This window comes from Rhipicephalus sanguineus, chromosome 10 (genome assembly GCF_013339695.2).
Source record: "Rhipicephalus sanguineus isolate Rsan-2018 chromosome 10, BIME_Rsan_1.4, whole genome shotgun sequence".
Lineage (NCBI taxonomy): Eukaryota > Metazoa > Arthropoda > Arachnida > Ixodida > Ixodidae > Rhipicephalus > Rhipicephalus sanguineus.
The window spans coordinates 16,841,851-16,853,557 of record NC_051185.1 but is presented as its reverse complement, the minus strand read 5'-3'; the positions used below and the strand labels follow the sequence as shown (position 1 = coordinate 16,853,557).

Here is an 11,707-nt window from a genome sequence, read left to right as displayed (position 1 = left end):
CATGGGTCGTGTCATGCATGCATGGATGCACGCACGCACGCGCACACACACACACACACACACTATATATATATATATATATATATATATATATATATATATATATATATATATATATATATATATATATATATATATATATATATATATATATATATAAGGAATGAAGAAAGAAACTACGACTTTCGTTGGTTTGGCACTGTATATTTTCACTAACGTTTCGTCTGGTGGACCAGACTTTGTCAATCACTTTGACAAAGTCTGGTCCACCAGACGAAACGTTAGTGAAAATATACAGTGCCAAACCAACGAAAGTCGTAGTTTCTTTCTTCATTCCTTATTCTATCGGGGTCCGCGTGATTCTTTTCCCACTACTATATTATATATATATATATATATATATATATATATATATATATATATATATATATATATATATATATATATATATATATATATATATATATATATATATATATATATATCATTATCTCAAGGATGACAATATAATTCTTGGGCGTGCCACAACAACGATATGATTACGAGGAACACCGTAGTAAAGTAATTTTTGTTATGTTGCGTTGTTGTTGGACCGCGATGAATACGGGACCAGCCCAGTCGAGAGCAGAAGTGGAACTGTTTATTCTCCAGATCAAGGTTACAGAAGCGTAACGTAGGTGGCGCTAGTTGCTGTCCTTTAGTTGAAGGCGGCTCATAGATGGCAGCACTAGAGAAGGAGCTGGAATATGGCGCGCATATGTAAAAATTTTTTTGACCACCTATATTATAAGGTTCCTATTTAACGTGCACCTAAATGCACGAACATACGGCTGTATACTTCCATTTCTCTCCTACCGATATGCGGCCGCAGTGGCAAGGAGTCGAACGGGCGTCCTGAGCATTGATCTCCACTAGTGGAGATCAGTGGTTCTGAGCTGAGCAGCGCGACACCTTATTCTGCTGAGGCGTAGTGCCACGACTATCTACCTCTATCTGTACGGCTATCTGTACGGGGTCGACCGACGCAATCTTACTTATGCATTCATATCAATTCAGCCGGAGTAAAAACTTCAGAAAGCGTAAGAAAACGAACACGTTTGACAGATTATCGACATTCACGCTTAAAAACAAGGAAACAAAGAAAAAGTCTTAAAAGCGCGCTCAACCAGACCACACGTGATGCCCCAGAGCGGCGGTTTACGCAATCAGATCAGCTATTCGAAAGCCAACAACAGAAACTCTGTTTGTAGTCAAGGTCGGGATAGTTTAAAGTAAGTCGATGGGTTTTGTATCCTGTTTACGGCAGATCGCGCGCCTTATATGCATACGATAATTCGAGTTTCACGTGGCGTGACCGCTTACGGATAGGTATATAGATCTTTGCGCGATACGACCGAGAGCGGTGTGAGAAGTTGCGCGCATCGCCATGCTGCCCCTCCGAGTACTACAGTCGGCCACAAAATATTACGGGGCACGCGAGCGCGTGACCAAATTGCCGTGTGCGCCGTCTAGTGGCAAGCCGTCTGCTGTCGACAGCAGACGGCGCGGACGGCAATTTCGGCATACGCTCGCGTGCCCCGTATTATCTTGAGGCTGACTGTACGTGCGGTTATACGCACAGTGCGTCACCTGCGGTTATAAAATAAGGCCAAACGTATCCATCTATGCACGGCATCAGACCTGACGTGTACTGTTCAAGGGAAGGACTCGGCATTGAAGATCGCGGCGCAGAGCGGTTAACATGTCCGCTTCTCTCTGCCTCCCGAGCAGGATCTCTTGGCGATATAGCAAGCGACTTAAAAGCGAGTCCTGTGTCCATCTTGTCCGTGTCTTAAACGTATTATAAACTTACCTTTATACCTTGGAACAGCCATTGCGGTTGAATGCCATGCACACCGGTGAGCAAACTAGCGCGTTCCAGTGCCGTCGCCGATTAACACACTCTGATGCACCAACCACCAGGTACCGCGGGCATGCCGGCACCACACCGCACTATAAAATCGCACCGCCGAATCACACAGCACCTAAGCTTGACGAACTTCCCGCGCGCCAAATTTTCTCCCGCTCCCGCCATTAGCAGTGGCCGCGGCTTGGCTTGGCCCGGCTACCAAAAGAATGCAGTTACGGTTTTACAACAATTAGAATTTTGCATGCAGGGTAGCCGTAGTGCCGTAGTACAACGTACAACAGCCGCTGATGTCAAACTGCACATGTCGGCTGCGTCAGCCTCGGCACATGCCGCAGGCATGGTGCAAAATACGTGAAGAATAGCTGTTTGGCGCAACAGTTCCGTCACTGTTATAAGGAACACTTATAGGGACGTTTACTTGAGAACAGCGAACATGGCAAATCCCGTTGTGATTTGCCACGTTCGGTGTTCTTGTGTCTTCGAGTTGTCGATTGATCCGCGTTCGCGCTGGGACATAGCGATCCCCCCCGGAACGGCGTTGATCCCTGGTTCGAATCCCAGGCGTAAACAGACGTTTCGACAACTAAGACGAGCGGCGTTGGCTTTTACCAGATTTACGTGCATGGAAGTAGCCGGCAAAGTGGACGTGTGGACGATCGGACGCGGTACACGAAGGTTGTAGGTTCGGTCCCTACTGGCGGCAAATTGTTTTTTTCGTCCACTTTCATCTCTTTGCATTTACGTCAGCTGCACTACACCAGGCCTGCGCAGGGTTCCCCTTTAGGTAGGCGGTAGGTAGTACGGTTTAGGTAGTAGTTTAGGTAGGCGGTTTAGGTAGTACGAAAGACGGCATGCTTCACAATGCATGAAACAAATTAAAATGAAGTGATGACGTGCCTCTCTTACAATGACCTGCCTTTGGTCCAGACCCCATAGCTTTCCGGGAGTAAGGATGGGAATTAAAGAGTTCTTGGAATGCAACAGGGGCCTTCGGCAGCCATTATGGTCAAAAACCTGCGTGTCCATAGCTCAAGCTCTTTAAAAAATGGCGGGACAGGTCCCAATGAGTAACGGTATGCAGCATACTTTTCGTACCTCACCCCCCCCCCCCCCCCCCCACCCCCAGGTGACAAGGGGAGCGGCCGTCCCCCTGCATCTTAGTGCTGCGAAGTGACAGAGAAGACTTTTCGTCTTCTCTGTTGTGCCATCGTTACCAATTTTCCATCAACGATCACAGAGAAGAGGTCAGCAGGTGGCTTCTGCAATATGTGTCCATTTTTTATAGAAATGATTCGTTTCTTGGCCATTCCCATTTGAGTGAGCGTGAACCAGTGACGTGGGTGAGCACGATCATCAGCTTCTGGCTGGGACATTGGCCAGTCAGAAAACTGAAAAATTTTCAAGTTTGCATGCGTAATATGCACGCGCACATACAAACGCACAATATACGTAACAGGTGTTTAAACCCCTCCGCCCAACTCCGGAAAAAAATTCTCCTTTAGCACCTGGGCTGGGATAAACGGCAGCGTTGGGATTCGCTGCTCTGAGCTCTTCAGGCGTACACGCATCAAGGGTTATATATATACACCTGAAAAGACAATATATCGTCTTTCATAGCACTTGAAGTCCGCTAAATCGCAGGACATTTAACACGCGCGCGCACGCACGCAATCATGCACGAAGGCTACAGCGACAAAAACAAAGTCGGGTGGCGTAATGCGGGTGCAACCGCAAAACGTCATAAGCGTTCTTTTTTGTTGTTTTTTTTCCCCCAGAATTGCTGCAGTTATGAGCCTGAGATCAGCAGGTGCCGCGTTGCGTGACTGAAAATGGCAACCATTTTCCGCGGCGCACGACAGTCAAGTGAAAGGCGCGCATTTCCGTGCCCCTGCAGTGCACACGAAGCGTCCGCGTATTTCCGCGTACGCGAAGCAGGAAATGGTGGCGACAGCTTCTCCCTTCTTCTTCATTTTCACGCTTACGTCTAACGAGTTCATCGTCTACGTTCGCTTACAGGTTGTTGTTGATGTTTTCCTCTTTTTATTATTTTATCTTTGGGGTGGGAGGGGGGAAGCGGTGTGCCCGTGAGGCAGTTTCGCAGTCCAGAAAGTGGGCCACCGCCCTACGCGCGGCTCCAACGAAGTGCAGTGCCACCGACATTCCCTCGACTCGCTTGCCGTTCTAAGCGGTGCCTCGATCGGCTTCTCAGAGCATTCACAGGAGGCGCACAATTTATAGTTGAGCGAAGCGGAACCGTCATGTGTTTTTCCGCGGCATATTGAAGGGGACAGACGAAGACCCGTGTCGTCATAGGCGTGTGGAGGGTTCTCCAATAGGGTTGAAGAGGGCAGACGAAGACCCGTGCCGTCATAGGCGCGTGAAGGGTTCTACAGTAGGGGGGTGGGGGAGAGGCCGACTTTCTCCACAGGGCCCACCCTCCCTATGGTCGAGTCCGACCATAGGGAGGGTGGGCATGCACATGTGCATGCACATGCATGCACATGTGCATGCAATGCATGCACATGTGAAAATGAAGCGATGACGTAATCACAACGGCCTGCCTTTGGTTCCCTGCTGAATGACATAATGCAGCGCTAAAAACACACACACACCACAAAGTAAGGAACACAAACCGACGGGACAGCGCCTGTCCCGTCGGTTTGTGTTCCTTACTTTGTGGTGTGTGTGTGTGTTTTTAGCGCTGCATTATGTCATTCAGCAAGCACCAACTCGCCCAACAACACGTTCTTTGGTTCCCTGGTTTCCGGGTACAAATACAAAGGTGAGAAGAAAACAATTTTCGGAATGCAACATCAGGAGTTCTCGGCCACCATTGTCGTCAAAAACACACACACAAACACACACGCGCGCGTGGCCATCAGGGGCGTAGCCAGAAATTTTTTTAAAGAGGGGGAGGGTTAGTTATACTTTATGTATGTTCGTGCATTTGCATGTTAAAACTATCGAGGGGCTTGAACCACCCCCTGCCCCCGTGGCTACAAAAGCGGTGGCCATAACACTGCGCATTTAACAATGACGTCACAGGTGCGACAGAGTGAAGGTATCGGGCGGAATTGACGCCCGCCTTTAGAAGATGACGGGTTGAAACATGCACAGTTGCAACAAATGCAACTGCGCATGCTCGCAAGGCGTATATGAACGCGCAGAATATACGCATACGCCTGCATCACACGTAGTCGGTTTCGGCGTCCCGATGAGATTTGAAAGGAGCGTGGATGCATGAAGCTGGTGTGATGCTTCGAACGAGACACAAGCGTAGGATTCGCGATCACAGTCATCCCACACACACGCACACACACGCACACACACGATGATTTCACATTCATGAAGAAGCGCCGACCTTGTACCTTAAAAAACAACGTATACCCACTAGTGAAACCGAAACTGTCAATCGAAAGTGCTTTGAATCCACCTGACAATCCTAACAAATCAATGAAAAATCTGCCGGCTTTTGTAAACGTGTCAGAGAAAGAAAAACAAGAGGGGGGGGGGGGGCAATCACGCTACAACATGCACTATCAGAAATCTCCACGCCATCGACGCCGAACAGCTTTTTTTAGCAACAATGAAGCAATAACACACGAAGCTGCCAATAAAAAATAAACCACAATGATCACATTACCTACTTAAAAAAAGAAGAAGAAGAAGAAGCGACAGAGAGAGAAGAAATGTCACTCACCCCTAAAATTTGCCTGGTTCAAGTGGTATGGCGACGCCCCCCCCCCCCCCCCCCCCCCCCCCAAAAAAAAAAGGCGTTGGTCTCGGTCGGGAACCCCGCAGCAGGACGAATTTTTGGTCAACTGGTGAGCTTCCGTTTTGAGAAATTTGTACGGATTTCCTAGTAGCTTTGTGCTATAAATAAAATAGGTTCCCAGACAGCACACTACATCCCAGGGACTTCCCAAAAAAGTCCAAACGTCCCACATCCCAACAAGGTGGTTTTTAGGATGTCCTTTAGACATGTGCATAGGGATCATTCCTAAAACATCCCTTGTAGGATCTGATTGGGACTTCAAGTTAGCGGTGAAATAAGCTACCGTGTTGAAAACTGGCGATCCTAAACAATCGGAAACAGCAACTCCGCCGGAGAGCATGGTTGGCGCGCGTGCACAATTGCATATCTACATGCACATGAAAAACAATATCCGCGTTTTTTGTGAAAGTGTTCGTTTGTTCTTTTTTTTTTGTTTCTTTCTAAATGTCGCGCCGTTATGAGGACGAGGGATCGATTGCTGTCTGCGTGAGCAAGTGTTGCACTTGGTAAAGGCGGTACAGCGGTACGGCGCACGTACTCGCGCCACGCACGCCGTGCTTTTCGTGAAAGGTCAGAGAACGGCGGCAACAGCGGCCGCACCGCACGAGCGGTGGTGTGGTGGTGTCGTATTTATAAAAACACCGACATATTAACTTTAGAAGAATTGAATGAAATATTGTTATTTTATTGTTTTCTTTCTTAGGTTTAATACGCAATTGTTCTTTAATTGCGCTTACTGCGAGCCAACACCTGCTCAAATAGTGGACGATTTGCTGCGAGCACTGCGCAGACATTGCCATCGCCATCATGGCGCCCGGCGTGTTTGGAGTTCGGATAGATCAGACTACATCAGACTCTTCGTTGGCCTCGTTTTTAGGTGTTTGATCCGTGACGTTTCGTCGAAAAATCACAAGCGCGCATGCCGTAGGTGTTTGCCTGGTTGCAAGATCTTGCCGATTTCAACGTTTTTCCACCTCTTCGGTAAGTACTTGACATGCCTGGATTACTGCAATCAGCACGTTCTTAGCACGTTCTTCTCCCGGCAGCCGGGAGAATTGCTGAAAAAAATTTCTCCCGGCAGTTGGCTCCCATTGGCTCTGCGAAGTCACGTGACAAAACTACCGGGAAAACTGCGGTGAGATGCGTGAAGCAGCTCGTGGGTTACGTGCGCCCCAATGACACGGGCCCACCACGGACGCTGGCACGGACGCACGCCTGCCCCGAAGGGGCAGGCGCGCGGGCTAAACAGCGCGTGGCCGCGACAGCGGCCAGTAGCGCGTGACGGAGACCCTGCCAACCGGCCATTGAGCGTCAGCGAAATGGCCGCACTCGCGAAGCGAGGACGAAGCCACGATTAGTTTTCCGCGCCCGGAGGGCGCAGAGGGCCTTCACTGAGCAACAGGAAAATAATGTGCTCACGTTTGTGGAAAACCACGAGCCGCTTCGCGCTTCTCACCGGCAGTTTTTCCGGTAGCTTTGTCACGTGACATCGCAGAGCCAATGGGAGGCGACTGCCGGGAGAAATTGTTTTCAGAAATTCTCCCGGCTACCGGGATAATAGACACTGCCTTAACCATTTGTAGTGGGCTGTGGACATGAATTAAGCATTGCTGCACACAAGACTGGCTTGCCCTCAGTTTATGCCCAGTACCAAATTTTTTGCTCTCATTATGACACCATTTGTAAGAAAAGCCAGAACTTATGTTCAAAACAGCGCATATTCTTGCTATTCTTTTATTCAGTTGCACGTGTGAGTCCAGCTGCTGGCCATCAGTTAGCCGGTTATCAGAAGAAAAGGGCACAGCCCAGTTTTGTACTGGTATATACCGTATCGTTTGTGATTATGATCATGATTTTTGCCTTACTGAAACAAGAAACTGAAAAATGTATGTTGGTGTTTCTGCTACATCTCTATGAAGCAGCAGAACCTGTTGCTCAGTCACTTGGTGCATATTAGCAATTGGCACCTTGTCTGGCTTCCCGATACCTCCGCCTTTTTTCAGTGCATGTTGTTTTCATCCTTTACCAGCAGTCAAGTAGTTTCACACAACCGAAATGACCAACTAGCCCACTGTTTGTCAAGTAGGTTTTACTTCCAAACAAATGTAGCACATTTGTGATATGCACAATGATATTCTTTTTGCATGTGCTAGCTGTGTATACATATTACATGATCTTTTTTCTTTTTTTTCAGCTGCTTCTAGTGGTGGTGCCCCTGGTGTGCACCTTTACCCCAAATGTCTGCACCTTTGCCTACCGGTAATGACATAGAATGTGCTCAGCTTCCTGGACATAGGCATGCAGGTTACGAGACGGAAAACGTGCAGCTTAGACTTCATGCTTGTAAATGCGAAAGTCGTAACCGACATAATTAGAGTAAGCTAAAAGGAGAAATTTCTGCTTATGAGCAAGTAATTATGAAGCAGGTTTTACTCCTCTTAAACTAGCAGACATGCAACAACACAGTTGTGCTATGTTTGTTTTGTGGGCCACTTTCATGCATATTTGTGCTTGCAGTGGATATGCATATACATGAAGGATTTGTTTTTTTTTCCTCAGCTGCCTCTGCGAACCCCGCTCCTGGACAACAGCTGGGAGGCTCTGTGTTTAAACGCGTGCACCTTGGACGTCATGCTCGTAAATACCAATTCCTTTGTCATTCCTGGCATGAATTTCGTTGGTAAAGCAATAAGTAAAATTGTGCATTGTTGTTTACAAGCACTTCAGTATGAACCAGGCTTAAAGGAGAAGGGACCGACAACTGGCCAGAACTTGTGATTAGATCCTGTCAGAAATGAAAAGACCGCGCTATATACTGACATATTCCAGCATCCTTTTCGCGCTGTGAGTAGGATTTATATCTCTAAAATGTGTTTAAAAGTAACAAAAAAAGGCATGTTGTGCAACCTATCGCAAGAGCCTTGAAGCTAGATTGCGGAGTTGATCACTTTGCTGTACAAAGTCAGGTAATCTGATACCGTCATGTGTGCCATTATCGGTCCTAAAGATATTAGTATGTATATTACTATCCATCCCCGCTCTATTCTGTGCTGCTTATGAGGTAAAAGGAGTTGCATGGTGACAAGTAACGGCGCTGCCTTCGCGGTAGCCAGTGGACCATGTCGAGCCGCAGCGCATGCGCGCGAGTACACACACACGCAGTAAACCGCCGCGCTCGAACACGAACCGCTGTCACGCTCACTGTTTGCATCATGTCTTGTCACGTGTGTATACGACTTCATATCCGTCGCAGATAGAAAAATTCGATTTACAAATGTTTCACGGCATTTTCCACATCACCATTCCTTGATTATACACTCTGACTGGTAAGCTTTCTGTCGCATTAAAGAAAATAGGTACCATAAAAGTTGGTTGTCGGTCCCTTTAACCTCTTAACACACACACAGGACAAAATAGGCATGTTATATCCCCGTTGTGCACCATCTTTGTGCGTTTGTGTGTGCAGTATGGACATGTACATTAAGGCTTTGTTTTTGTTCTCAGCTGCCTCTGCGAGCCCTGCTGTTGGACGCCAGCTGGAATGCTCTGCGTTTGAAAGCGTGCACCCCAGATGTCATGCTCATAAATACAGAGTTCTCATGATTCTAGTGTTGACAAAGCAATAAGTAAAAGCAGGCACTTGTGCATCTGGAATGAGGTTTAACCCTGTCTCAGGAGGACATAAGACAATATAGTCATGCTATGTTCCTGTTGTTCACCATTTTCATGCATGTTGTGTGCAGTACGTATACATACATGCAGGCTTTGTTTTTGTTGTCCTCAGCTGCCTCTGCAAGCCCTTTTGCTGGACGCCATGGAAGGCCCTCCACTCGAAAGTGTGCACCTTAGACTACACGCTCATCAATACCAAGTTCTCTGTCCTTCTCGGCATGATTGTAGTGCCATATAATAGTGAGGCAATAAATCGTTTTTGCTGGTCACTTGATGTTCCATGCATGTTGCTTGGTTTCTGAACACATGACTTGGTTTTAAGTTATCTAGTTATCTATGTGAAAAAAAAGTGGGTTGGTTGGACGAGGAATATGCTTTCCTGGAGAGGCAACTGGCTCTCTCAGGTAGGGGGTGGTCGAGCGCGATGAAGCAAGTTAACATGTTATGGGAGCAGATGTCCCACCCTTTTGAAATAATCCTGCAGTAAAAAGTGGCCACATGTCCCAATAACATCCCACACGCATGCAGTTTTGGGACATCCCAAAAAGGTCTTTTTTTGTATCACTTGGGATGTTTTTCCACCTTGTGTGGGACGTCTTTTGGATGTCCCGAACTCCCAAAAGGGATGTCATTTGGATGTCCCTAGGATGCCTTTGCGTTGTCTGGGTTGATGACTCCCCCCCTTCCCTTTTAACTGTTAACAAAGATATAAGTAAACATATAAGCTATATAAGATATATATAAGCAAACGGATGTCATTCACTGGCAAAAATTTCGTCCAAGTACAAGCCACAAAGACACAAAATTTCGTCGGAGCAAGCAGGTCTCGCTCGCGTGTTTGAAGAGCGGGCGCGTTTCATCTCGCAAAAACATTGCCACTAAAAGTGATAAAAAAAAACAACTGCGCACTTTGACTATTAGGTCGCAAGTTTCGGTACACGTCGTGTGTACTTGGTCGGGGTTTACGATAAAATTGCCTTCGGCGCGGCCGGAACCGCCTCTTTTTCTGGATAACGGCGTTGTAAACAAGGTCAAACAGGCTTTCGCTCGTTAGTCGGGTTGATTAAAACCGTACCGCATGCCGAAGCCTACACAAATAGAGCTCCATGGCTCCAAAGGTTTCGAGGGCGTAAGGAAAAAAAAAAACGCTTTGTCATTGTTCCCAATCGGCCGCAAGCTCTCGTAATGACGACATCAACATCCTGTTTGTAATGTGCCGGTGACAAATAGTCAGCAAGCCTGCTTCTTAAAATCAGGTGTTACTAAATCTATCACCATCTGTAGCTAACCAAGTTTAGTACATCCGTTAGCTTTGGTCCCCAAGGCCTTTGAGACATAATTCCTTTCACGGGACTGTCTGTTTGAACATTAATTCCGTTACAATTACAATTTTCTGAGTATAAATTCCTAATTGTAGATAGATAGATAGATAGATAGATAGATAGATAGATAGATAGATAGATAGATAGATAGATAGATAGATAGATAGATAGATAGATAGATAGATAGATAGATAGATAGATAGATAGATAGATAGATAGATAGATAGATAGATAGATAGATAGATAGATAGATAGATAGATAGATAGATAGCCTCATGAGGACAGCATACCGCGGAAAAAGGTCGCAGTTTGAACGGATTCCTACCATGCATTCATAAAAAATTCTGTTCACTGATTTCATTCTAAATAAATGGTAATACGCCACTATTTCTGTGTACTACAAAAAACAGTTCTAAAGAGCGCATACTGCAAGAAATGCATATACCGTTTGAAGTCTCAGATGGATAGGACACTGCAAATATTCAGTCAACAAAGCATAGCGCAAATGATTTAAGAGTCTAATCCGCACTATACGCCGACGCGTGTGCTTTTGGCGGCAGCGGGTGAGTGGGAAGCAGCCGCGCCTGCTTGTCCTTGGTGACCACGGCAGCTATTTACGTCGCTTAAGCCTTAATGTAGCGTCATAATGGCGTTTAGTTCAAGCAACGACTCTTGCGTCGCGGGATGCCACAGTATACACTTAGAACAACTGGCCGGGGGCAGTGGTGTAACCTGGGGGTGGCACATCGGGCACGTGACCCCGCGCCTCATCCCCCCCCCCCTTCCCCGCCCGAATTTTTTTTCTGCCATCAGATCAAGGTTGGAAAGATCGGTATAACTCTAGCGTGCGTTTTGAGTCCGTCTTCCGCATTCTTGTGCTTCGCTAGAGCCCAACATATTTTATTGTACTTGACCTTCATGGTCAAAAACCTAGCATTCCTGAAAAACGTGTTGAATTTCACGTAGAGGTCGAAAACCTGCCATCACTCGACGGGGACAAAGCGTCCGCTTCCCTTGCCTTATCGAGGG

At 46.9% G+C, this 11,707-nt stretch overlaps 1 long non-coding RNA gene across 1 annotated transcript; it reads left to right on the top strand.

Moving 5' to 3' along the window:
* The first annotated feature begins 7,781 nt into the window (after nt 1-7,781).
* On the top strand, nt 7,782-9,604 carry LOC125760114 (uncharacterized). Its single transcript, XR_007417777.1, has 3 exons — nt 7,782-7,943; nt 8,244-8,321; nt 9,469-9,604. It is a non-coding gene; the product is annotated as an uncharacterized LOC125760114 (long non-coding RNA).
* Nucleotides 9,605-11,707: the final 2,103 nt, after the last annotated feature.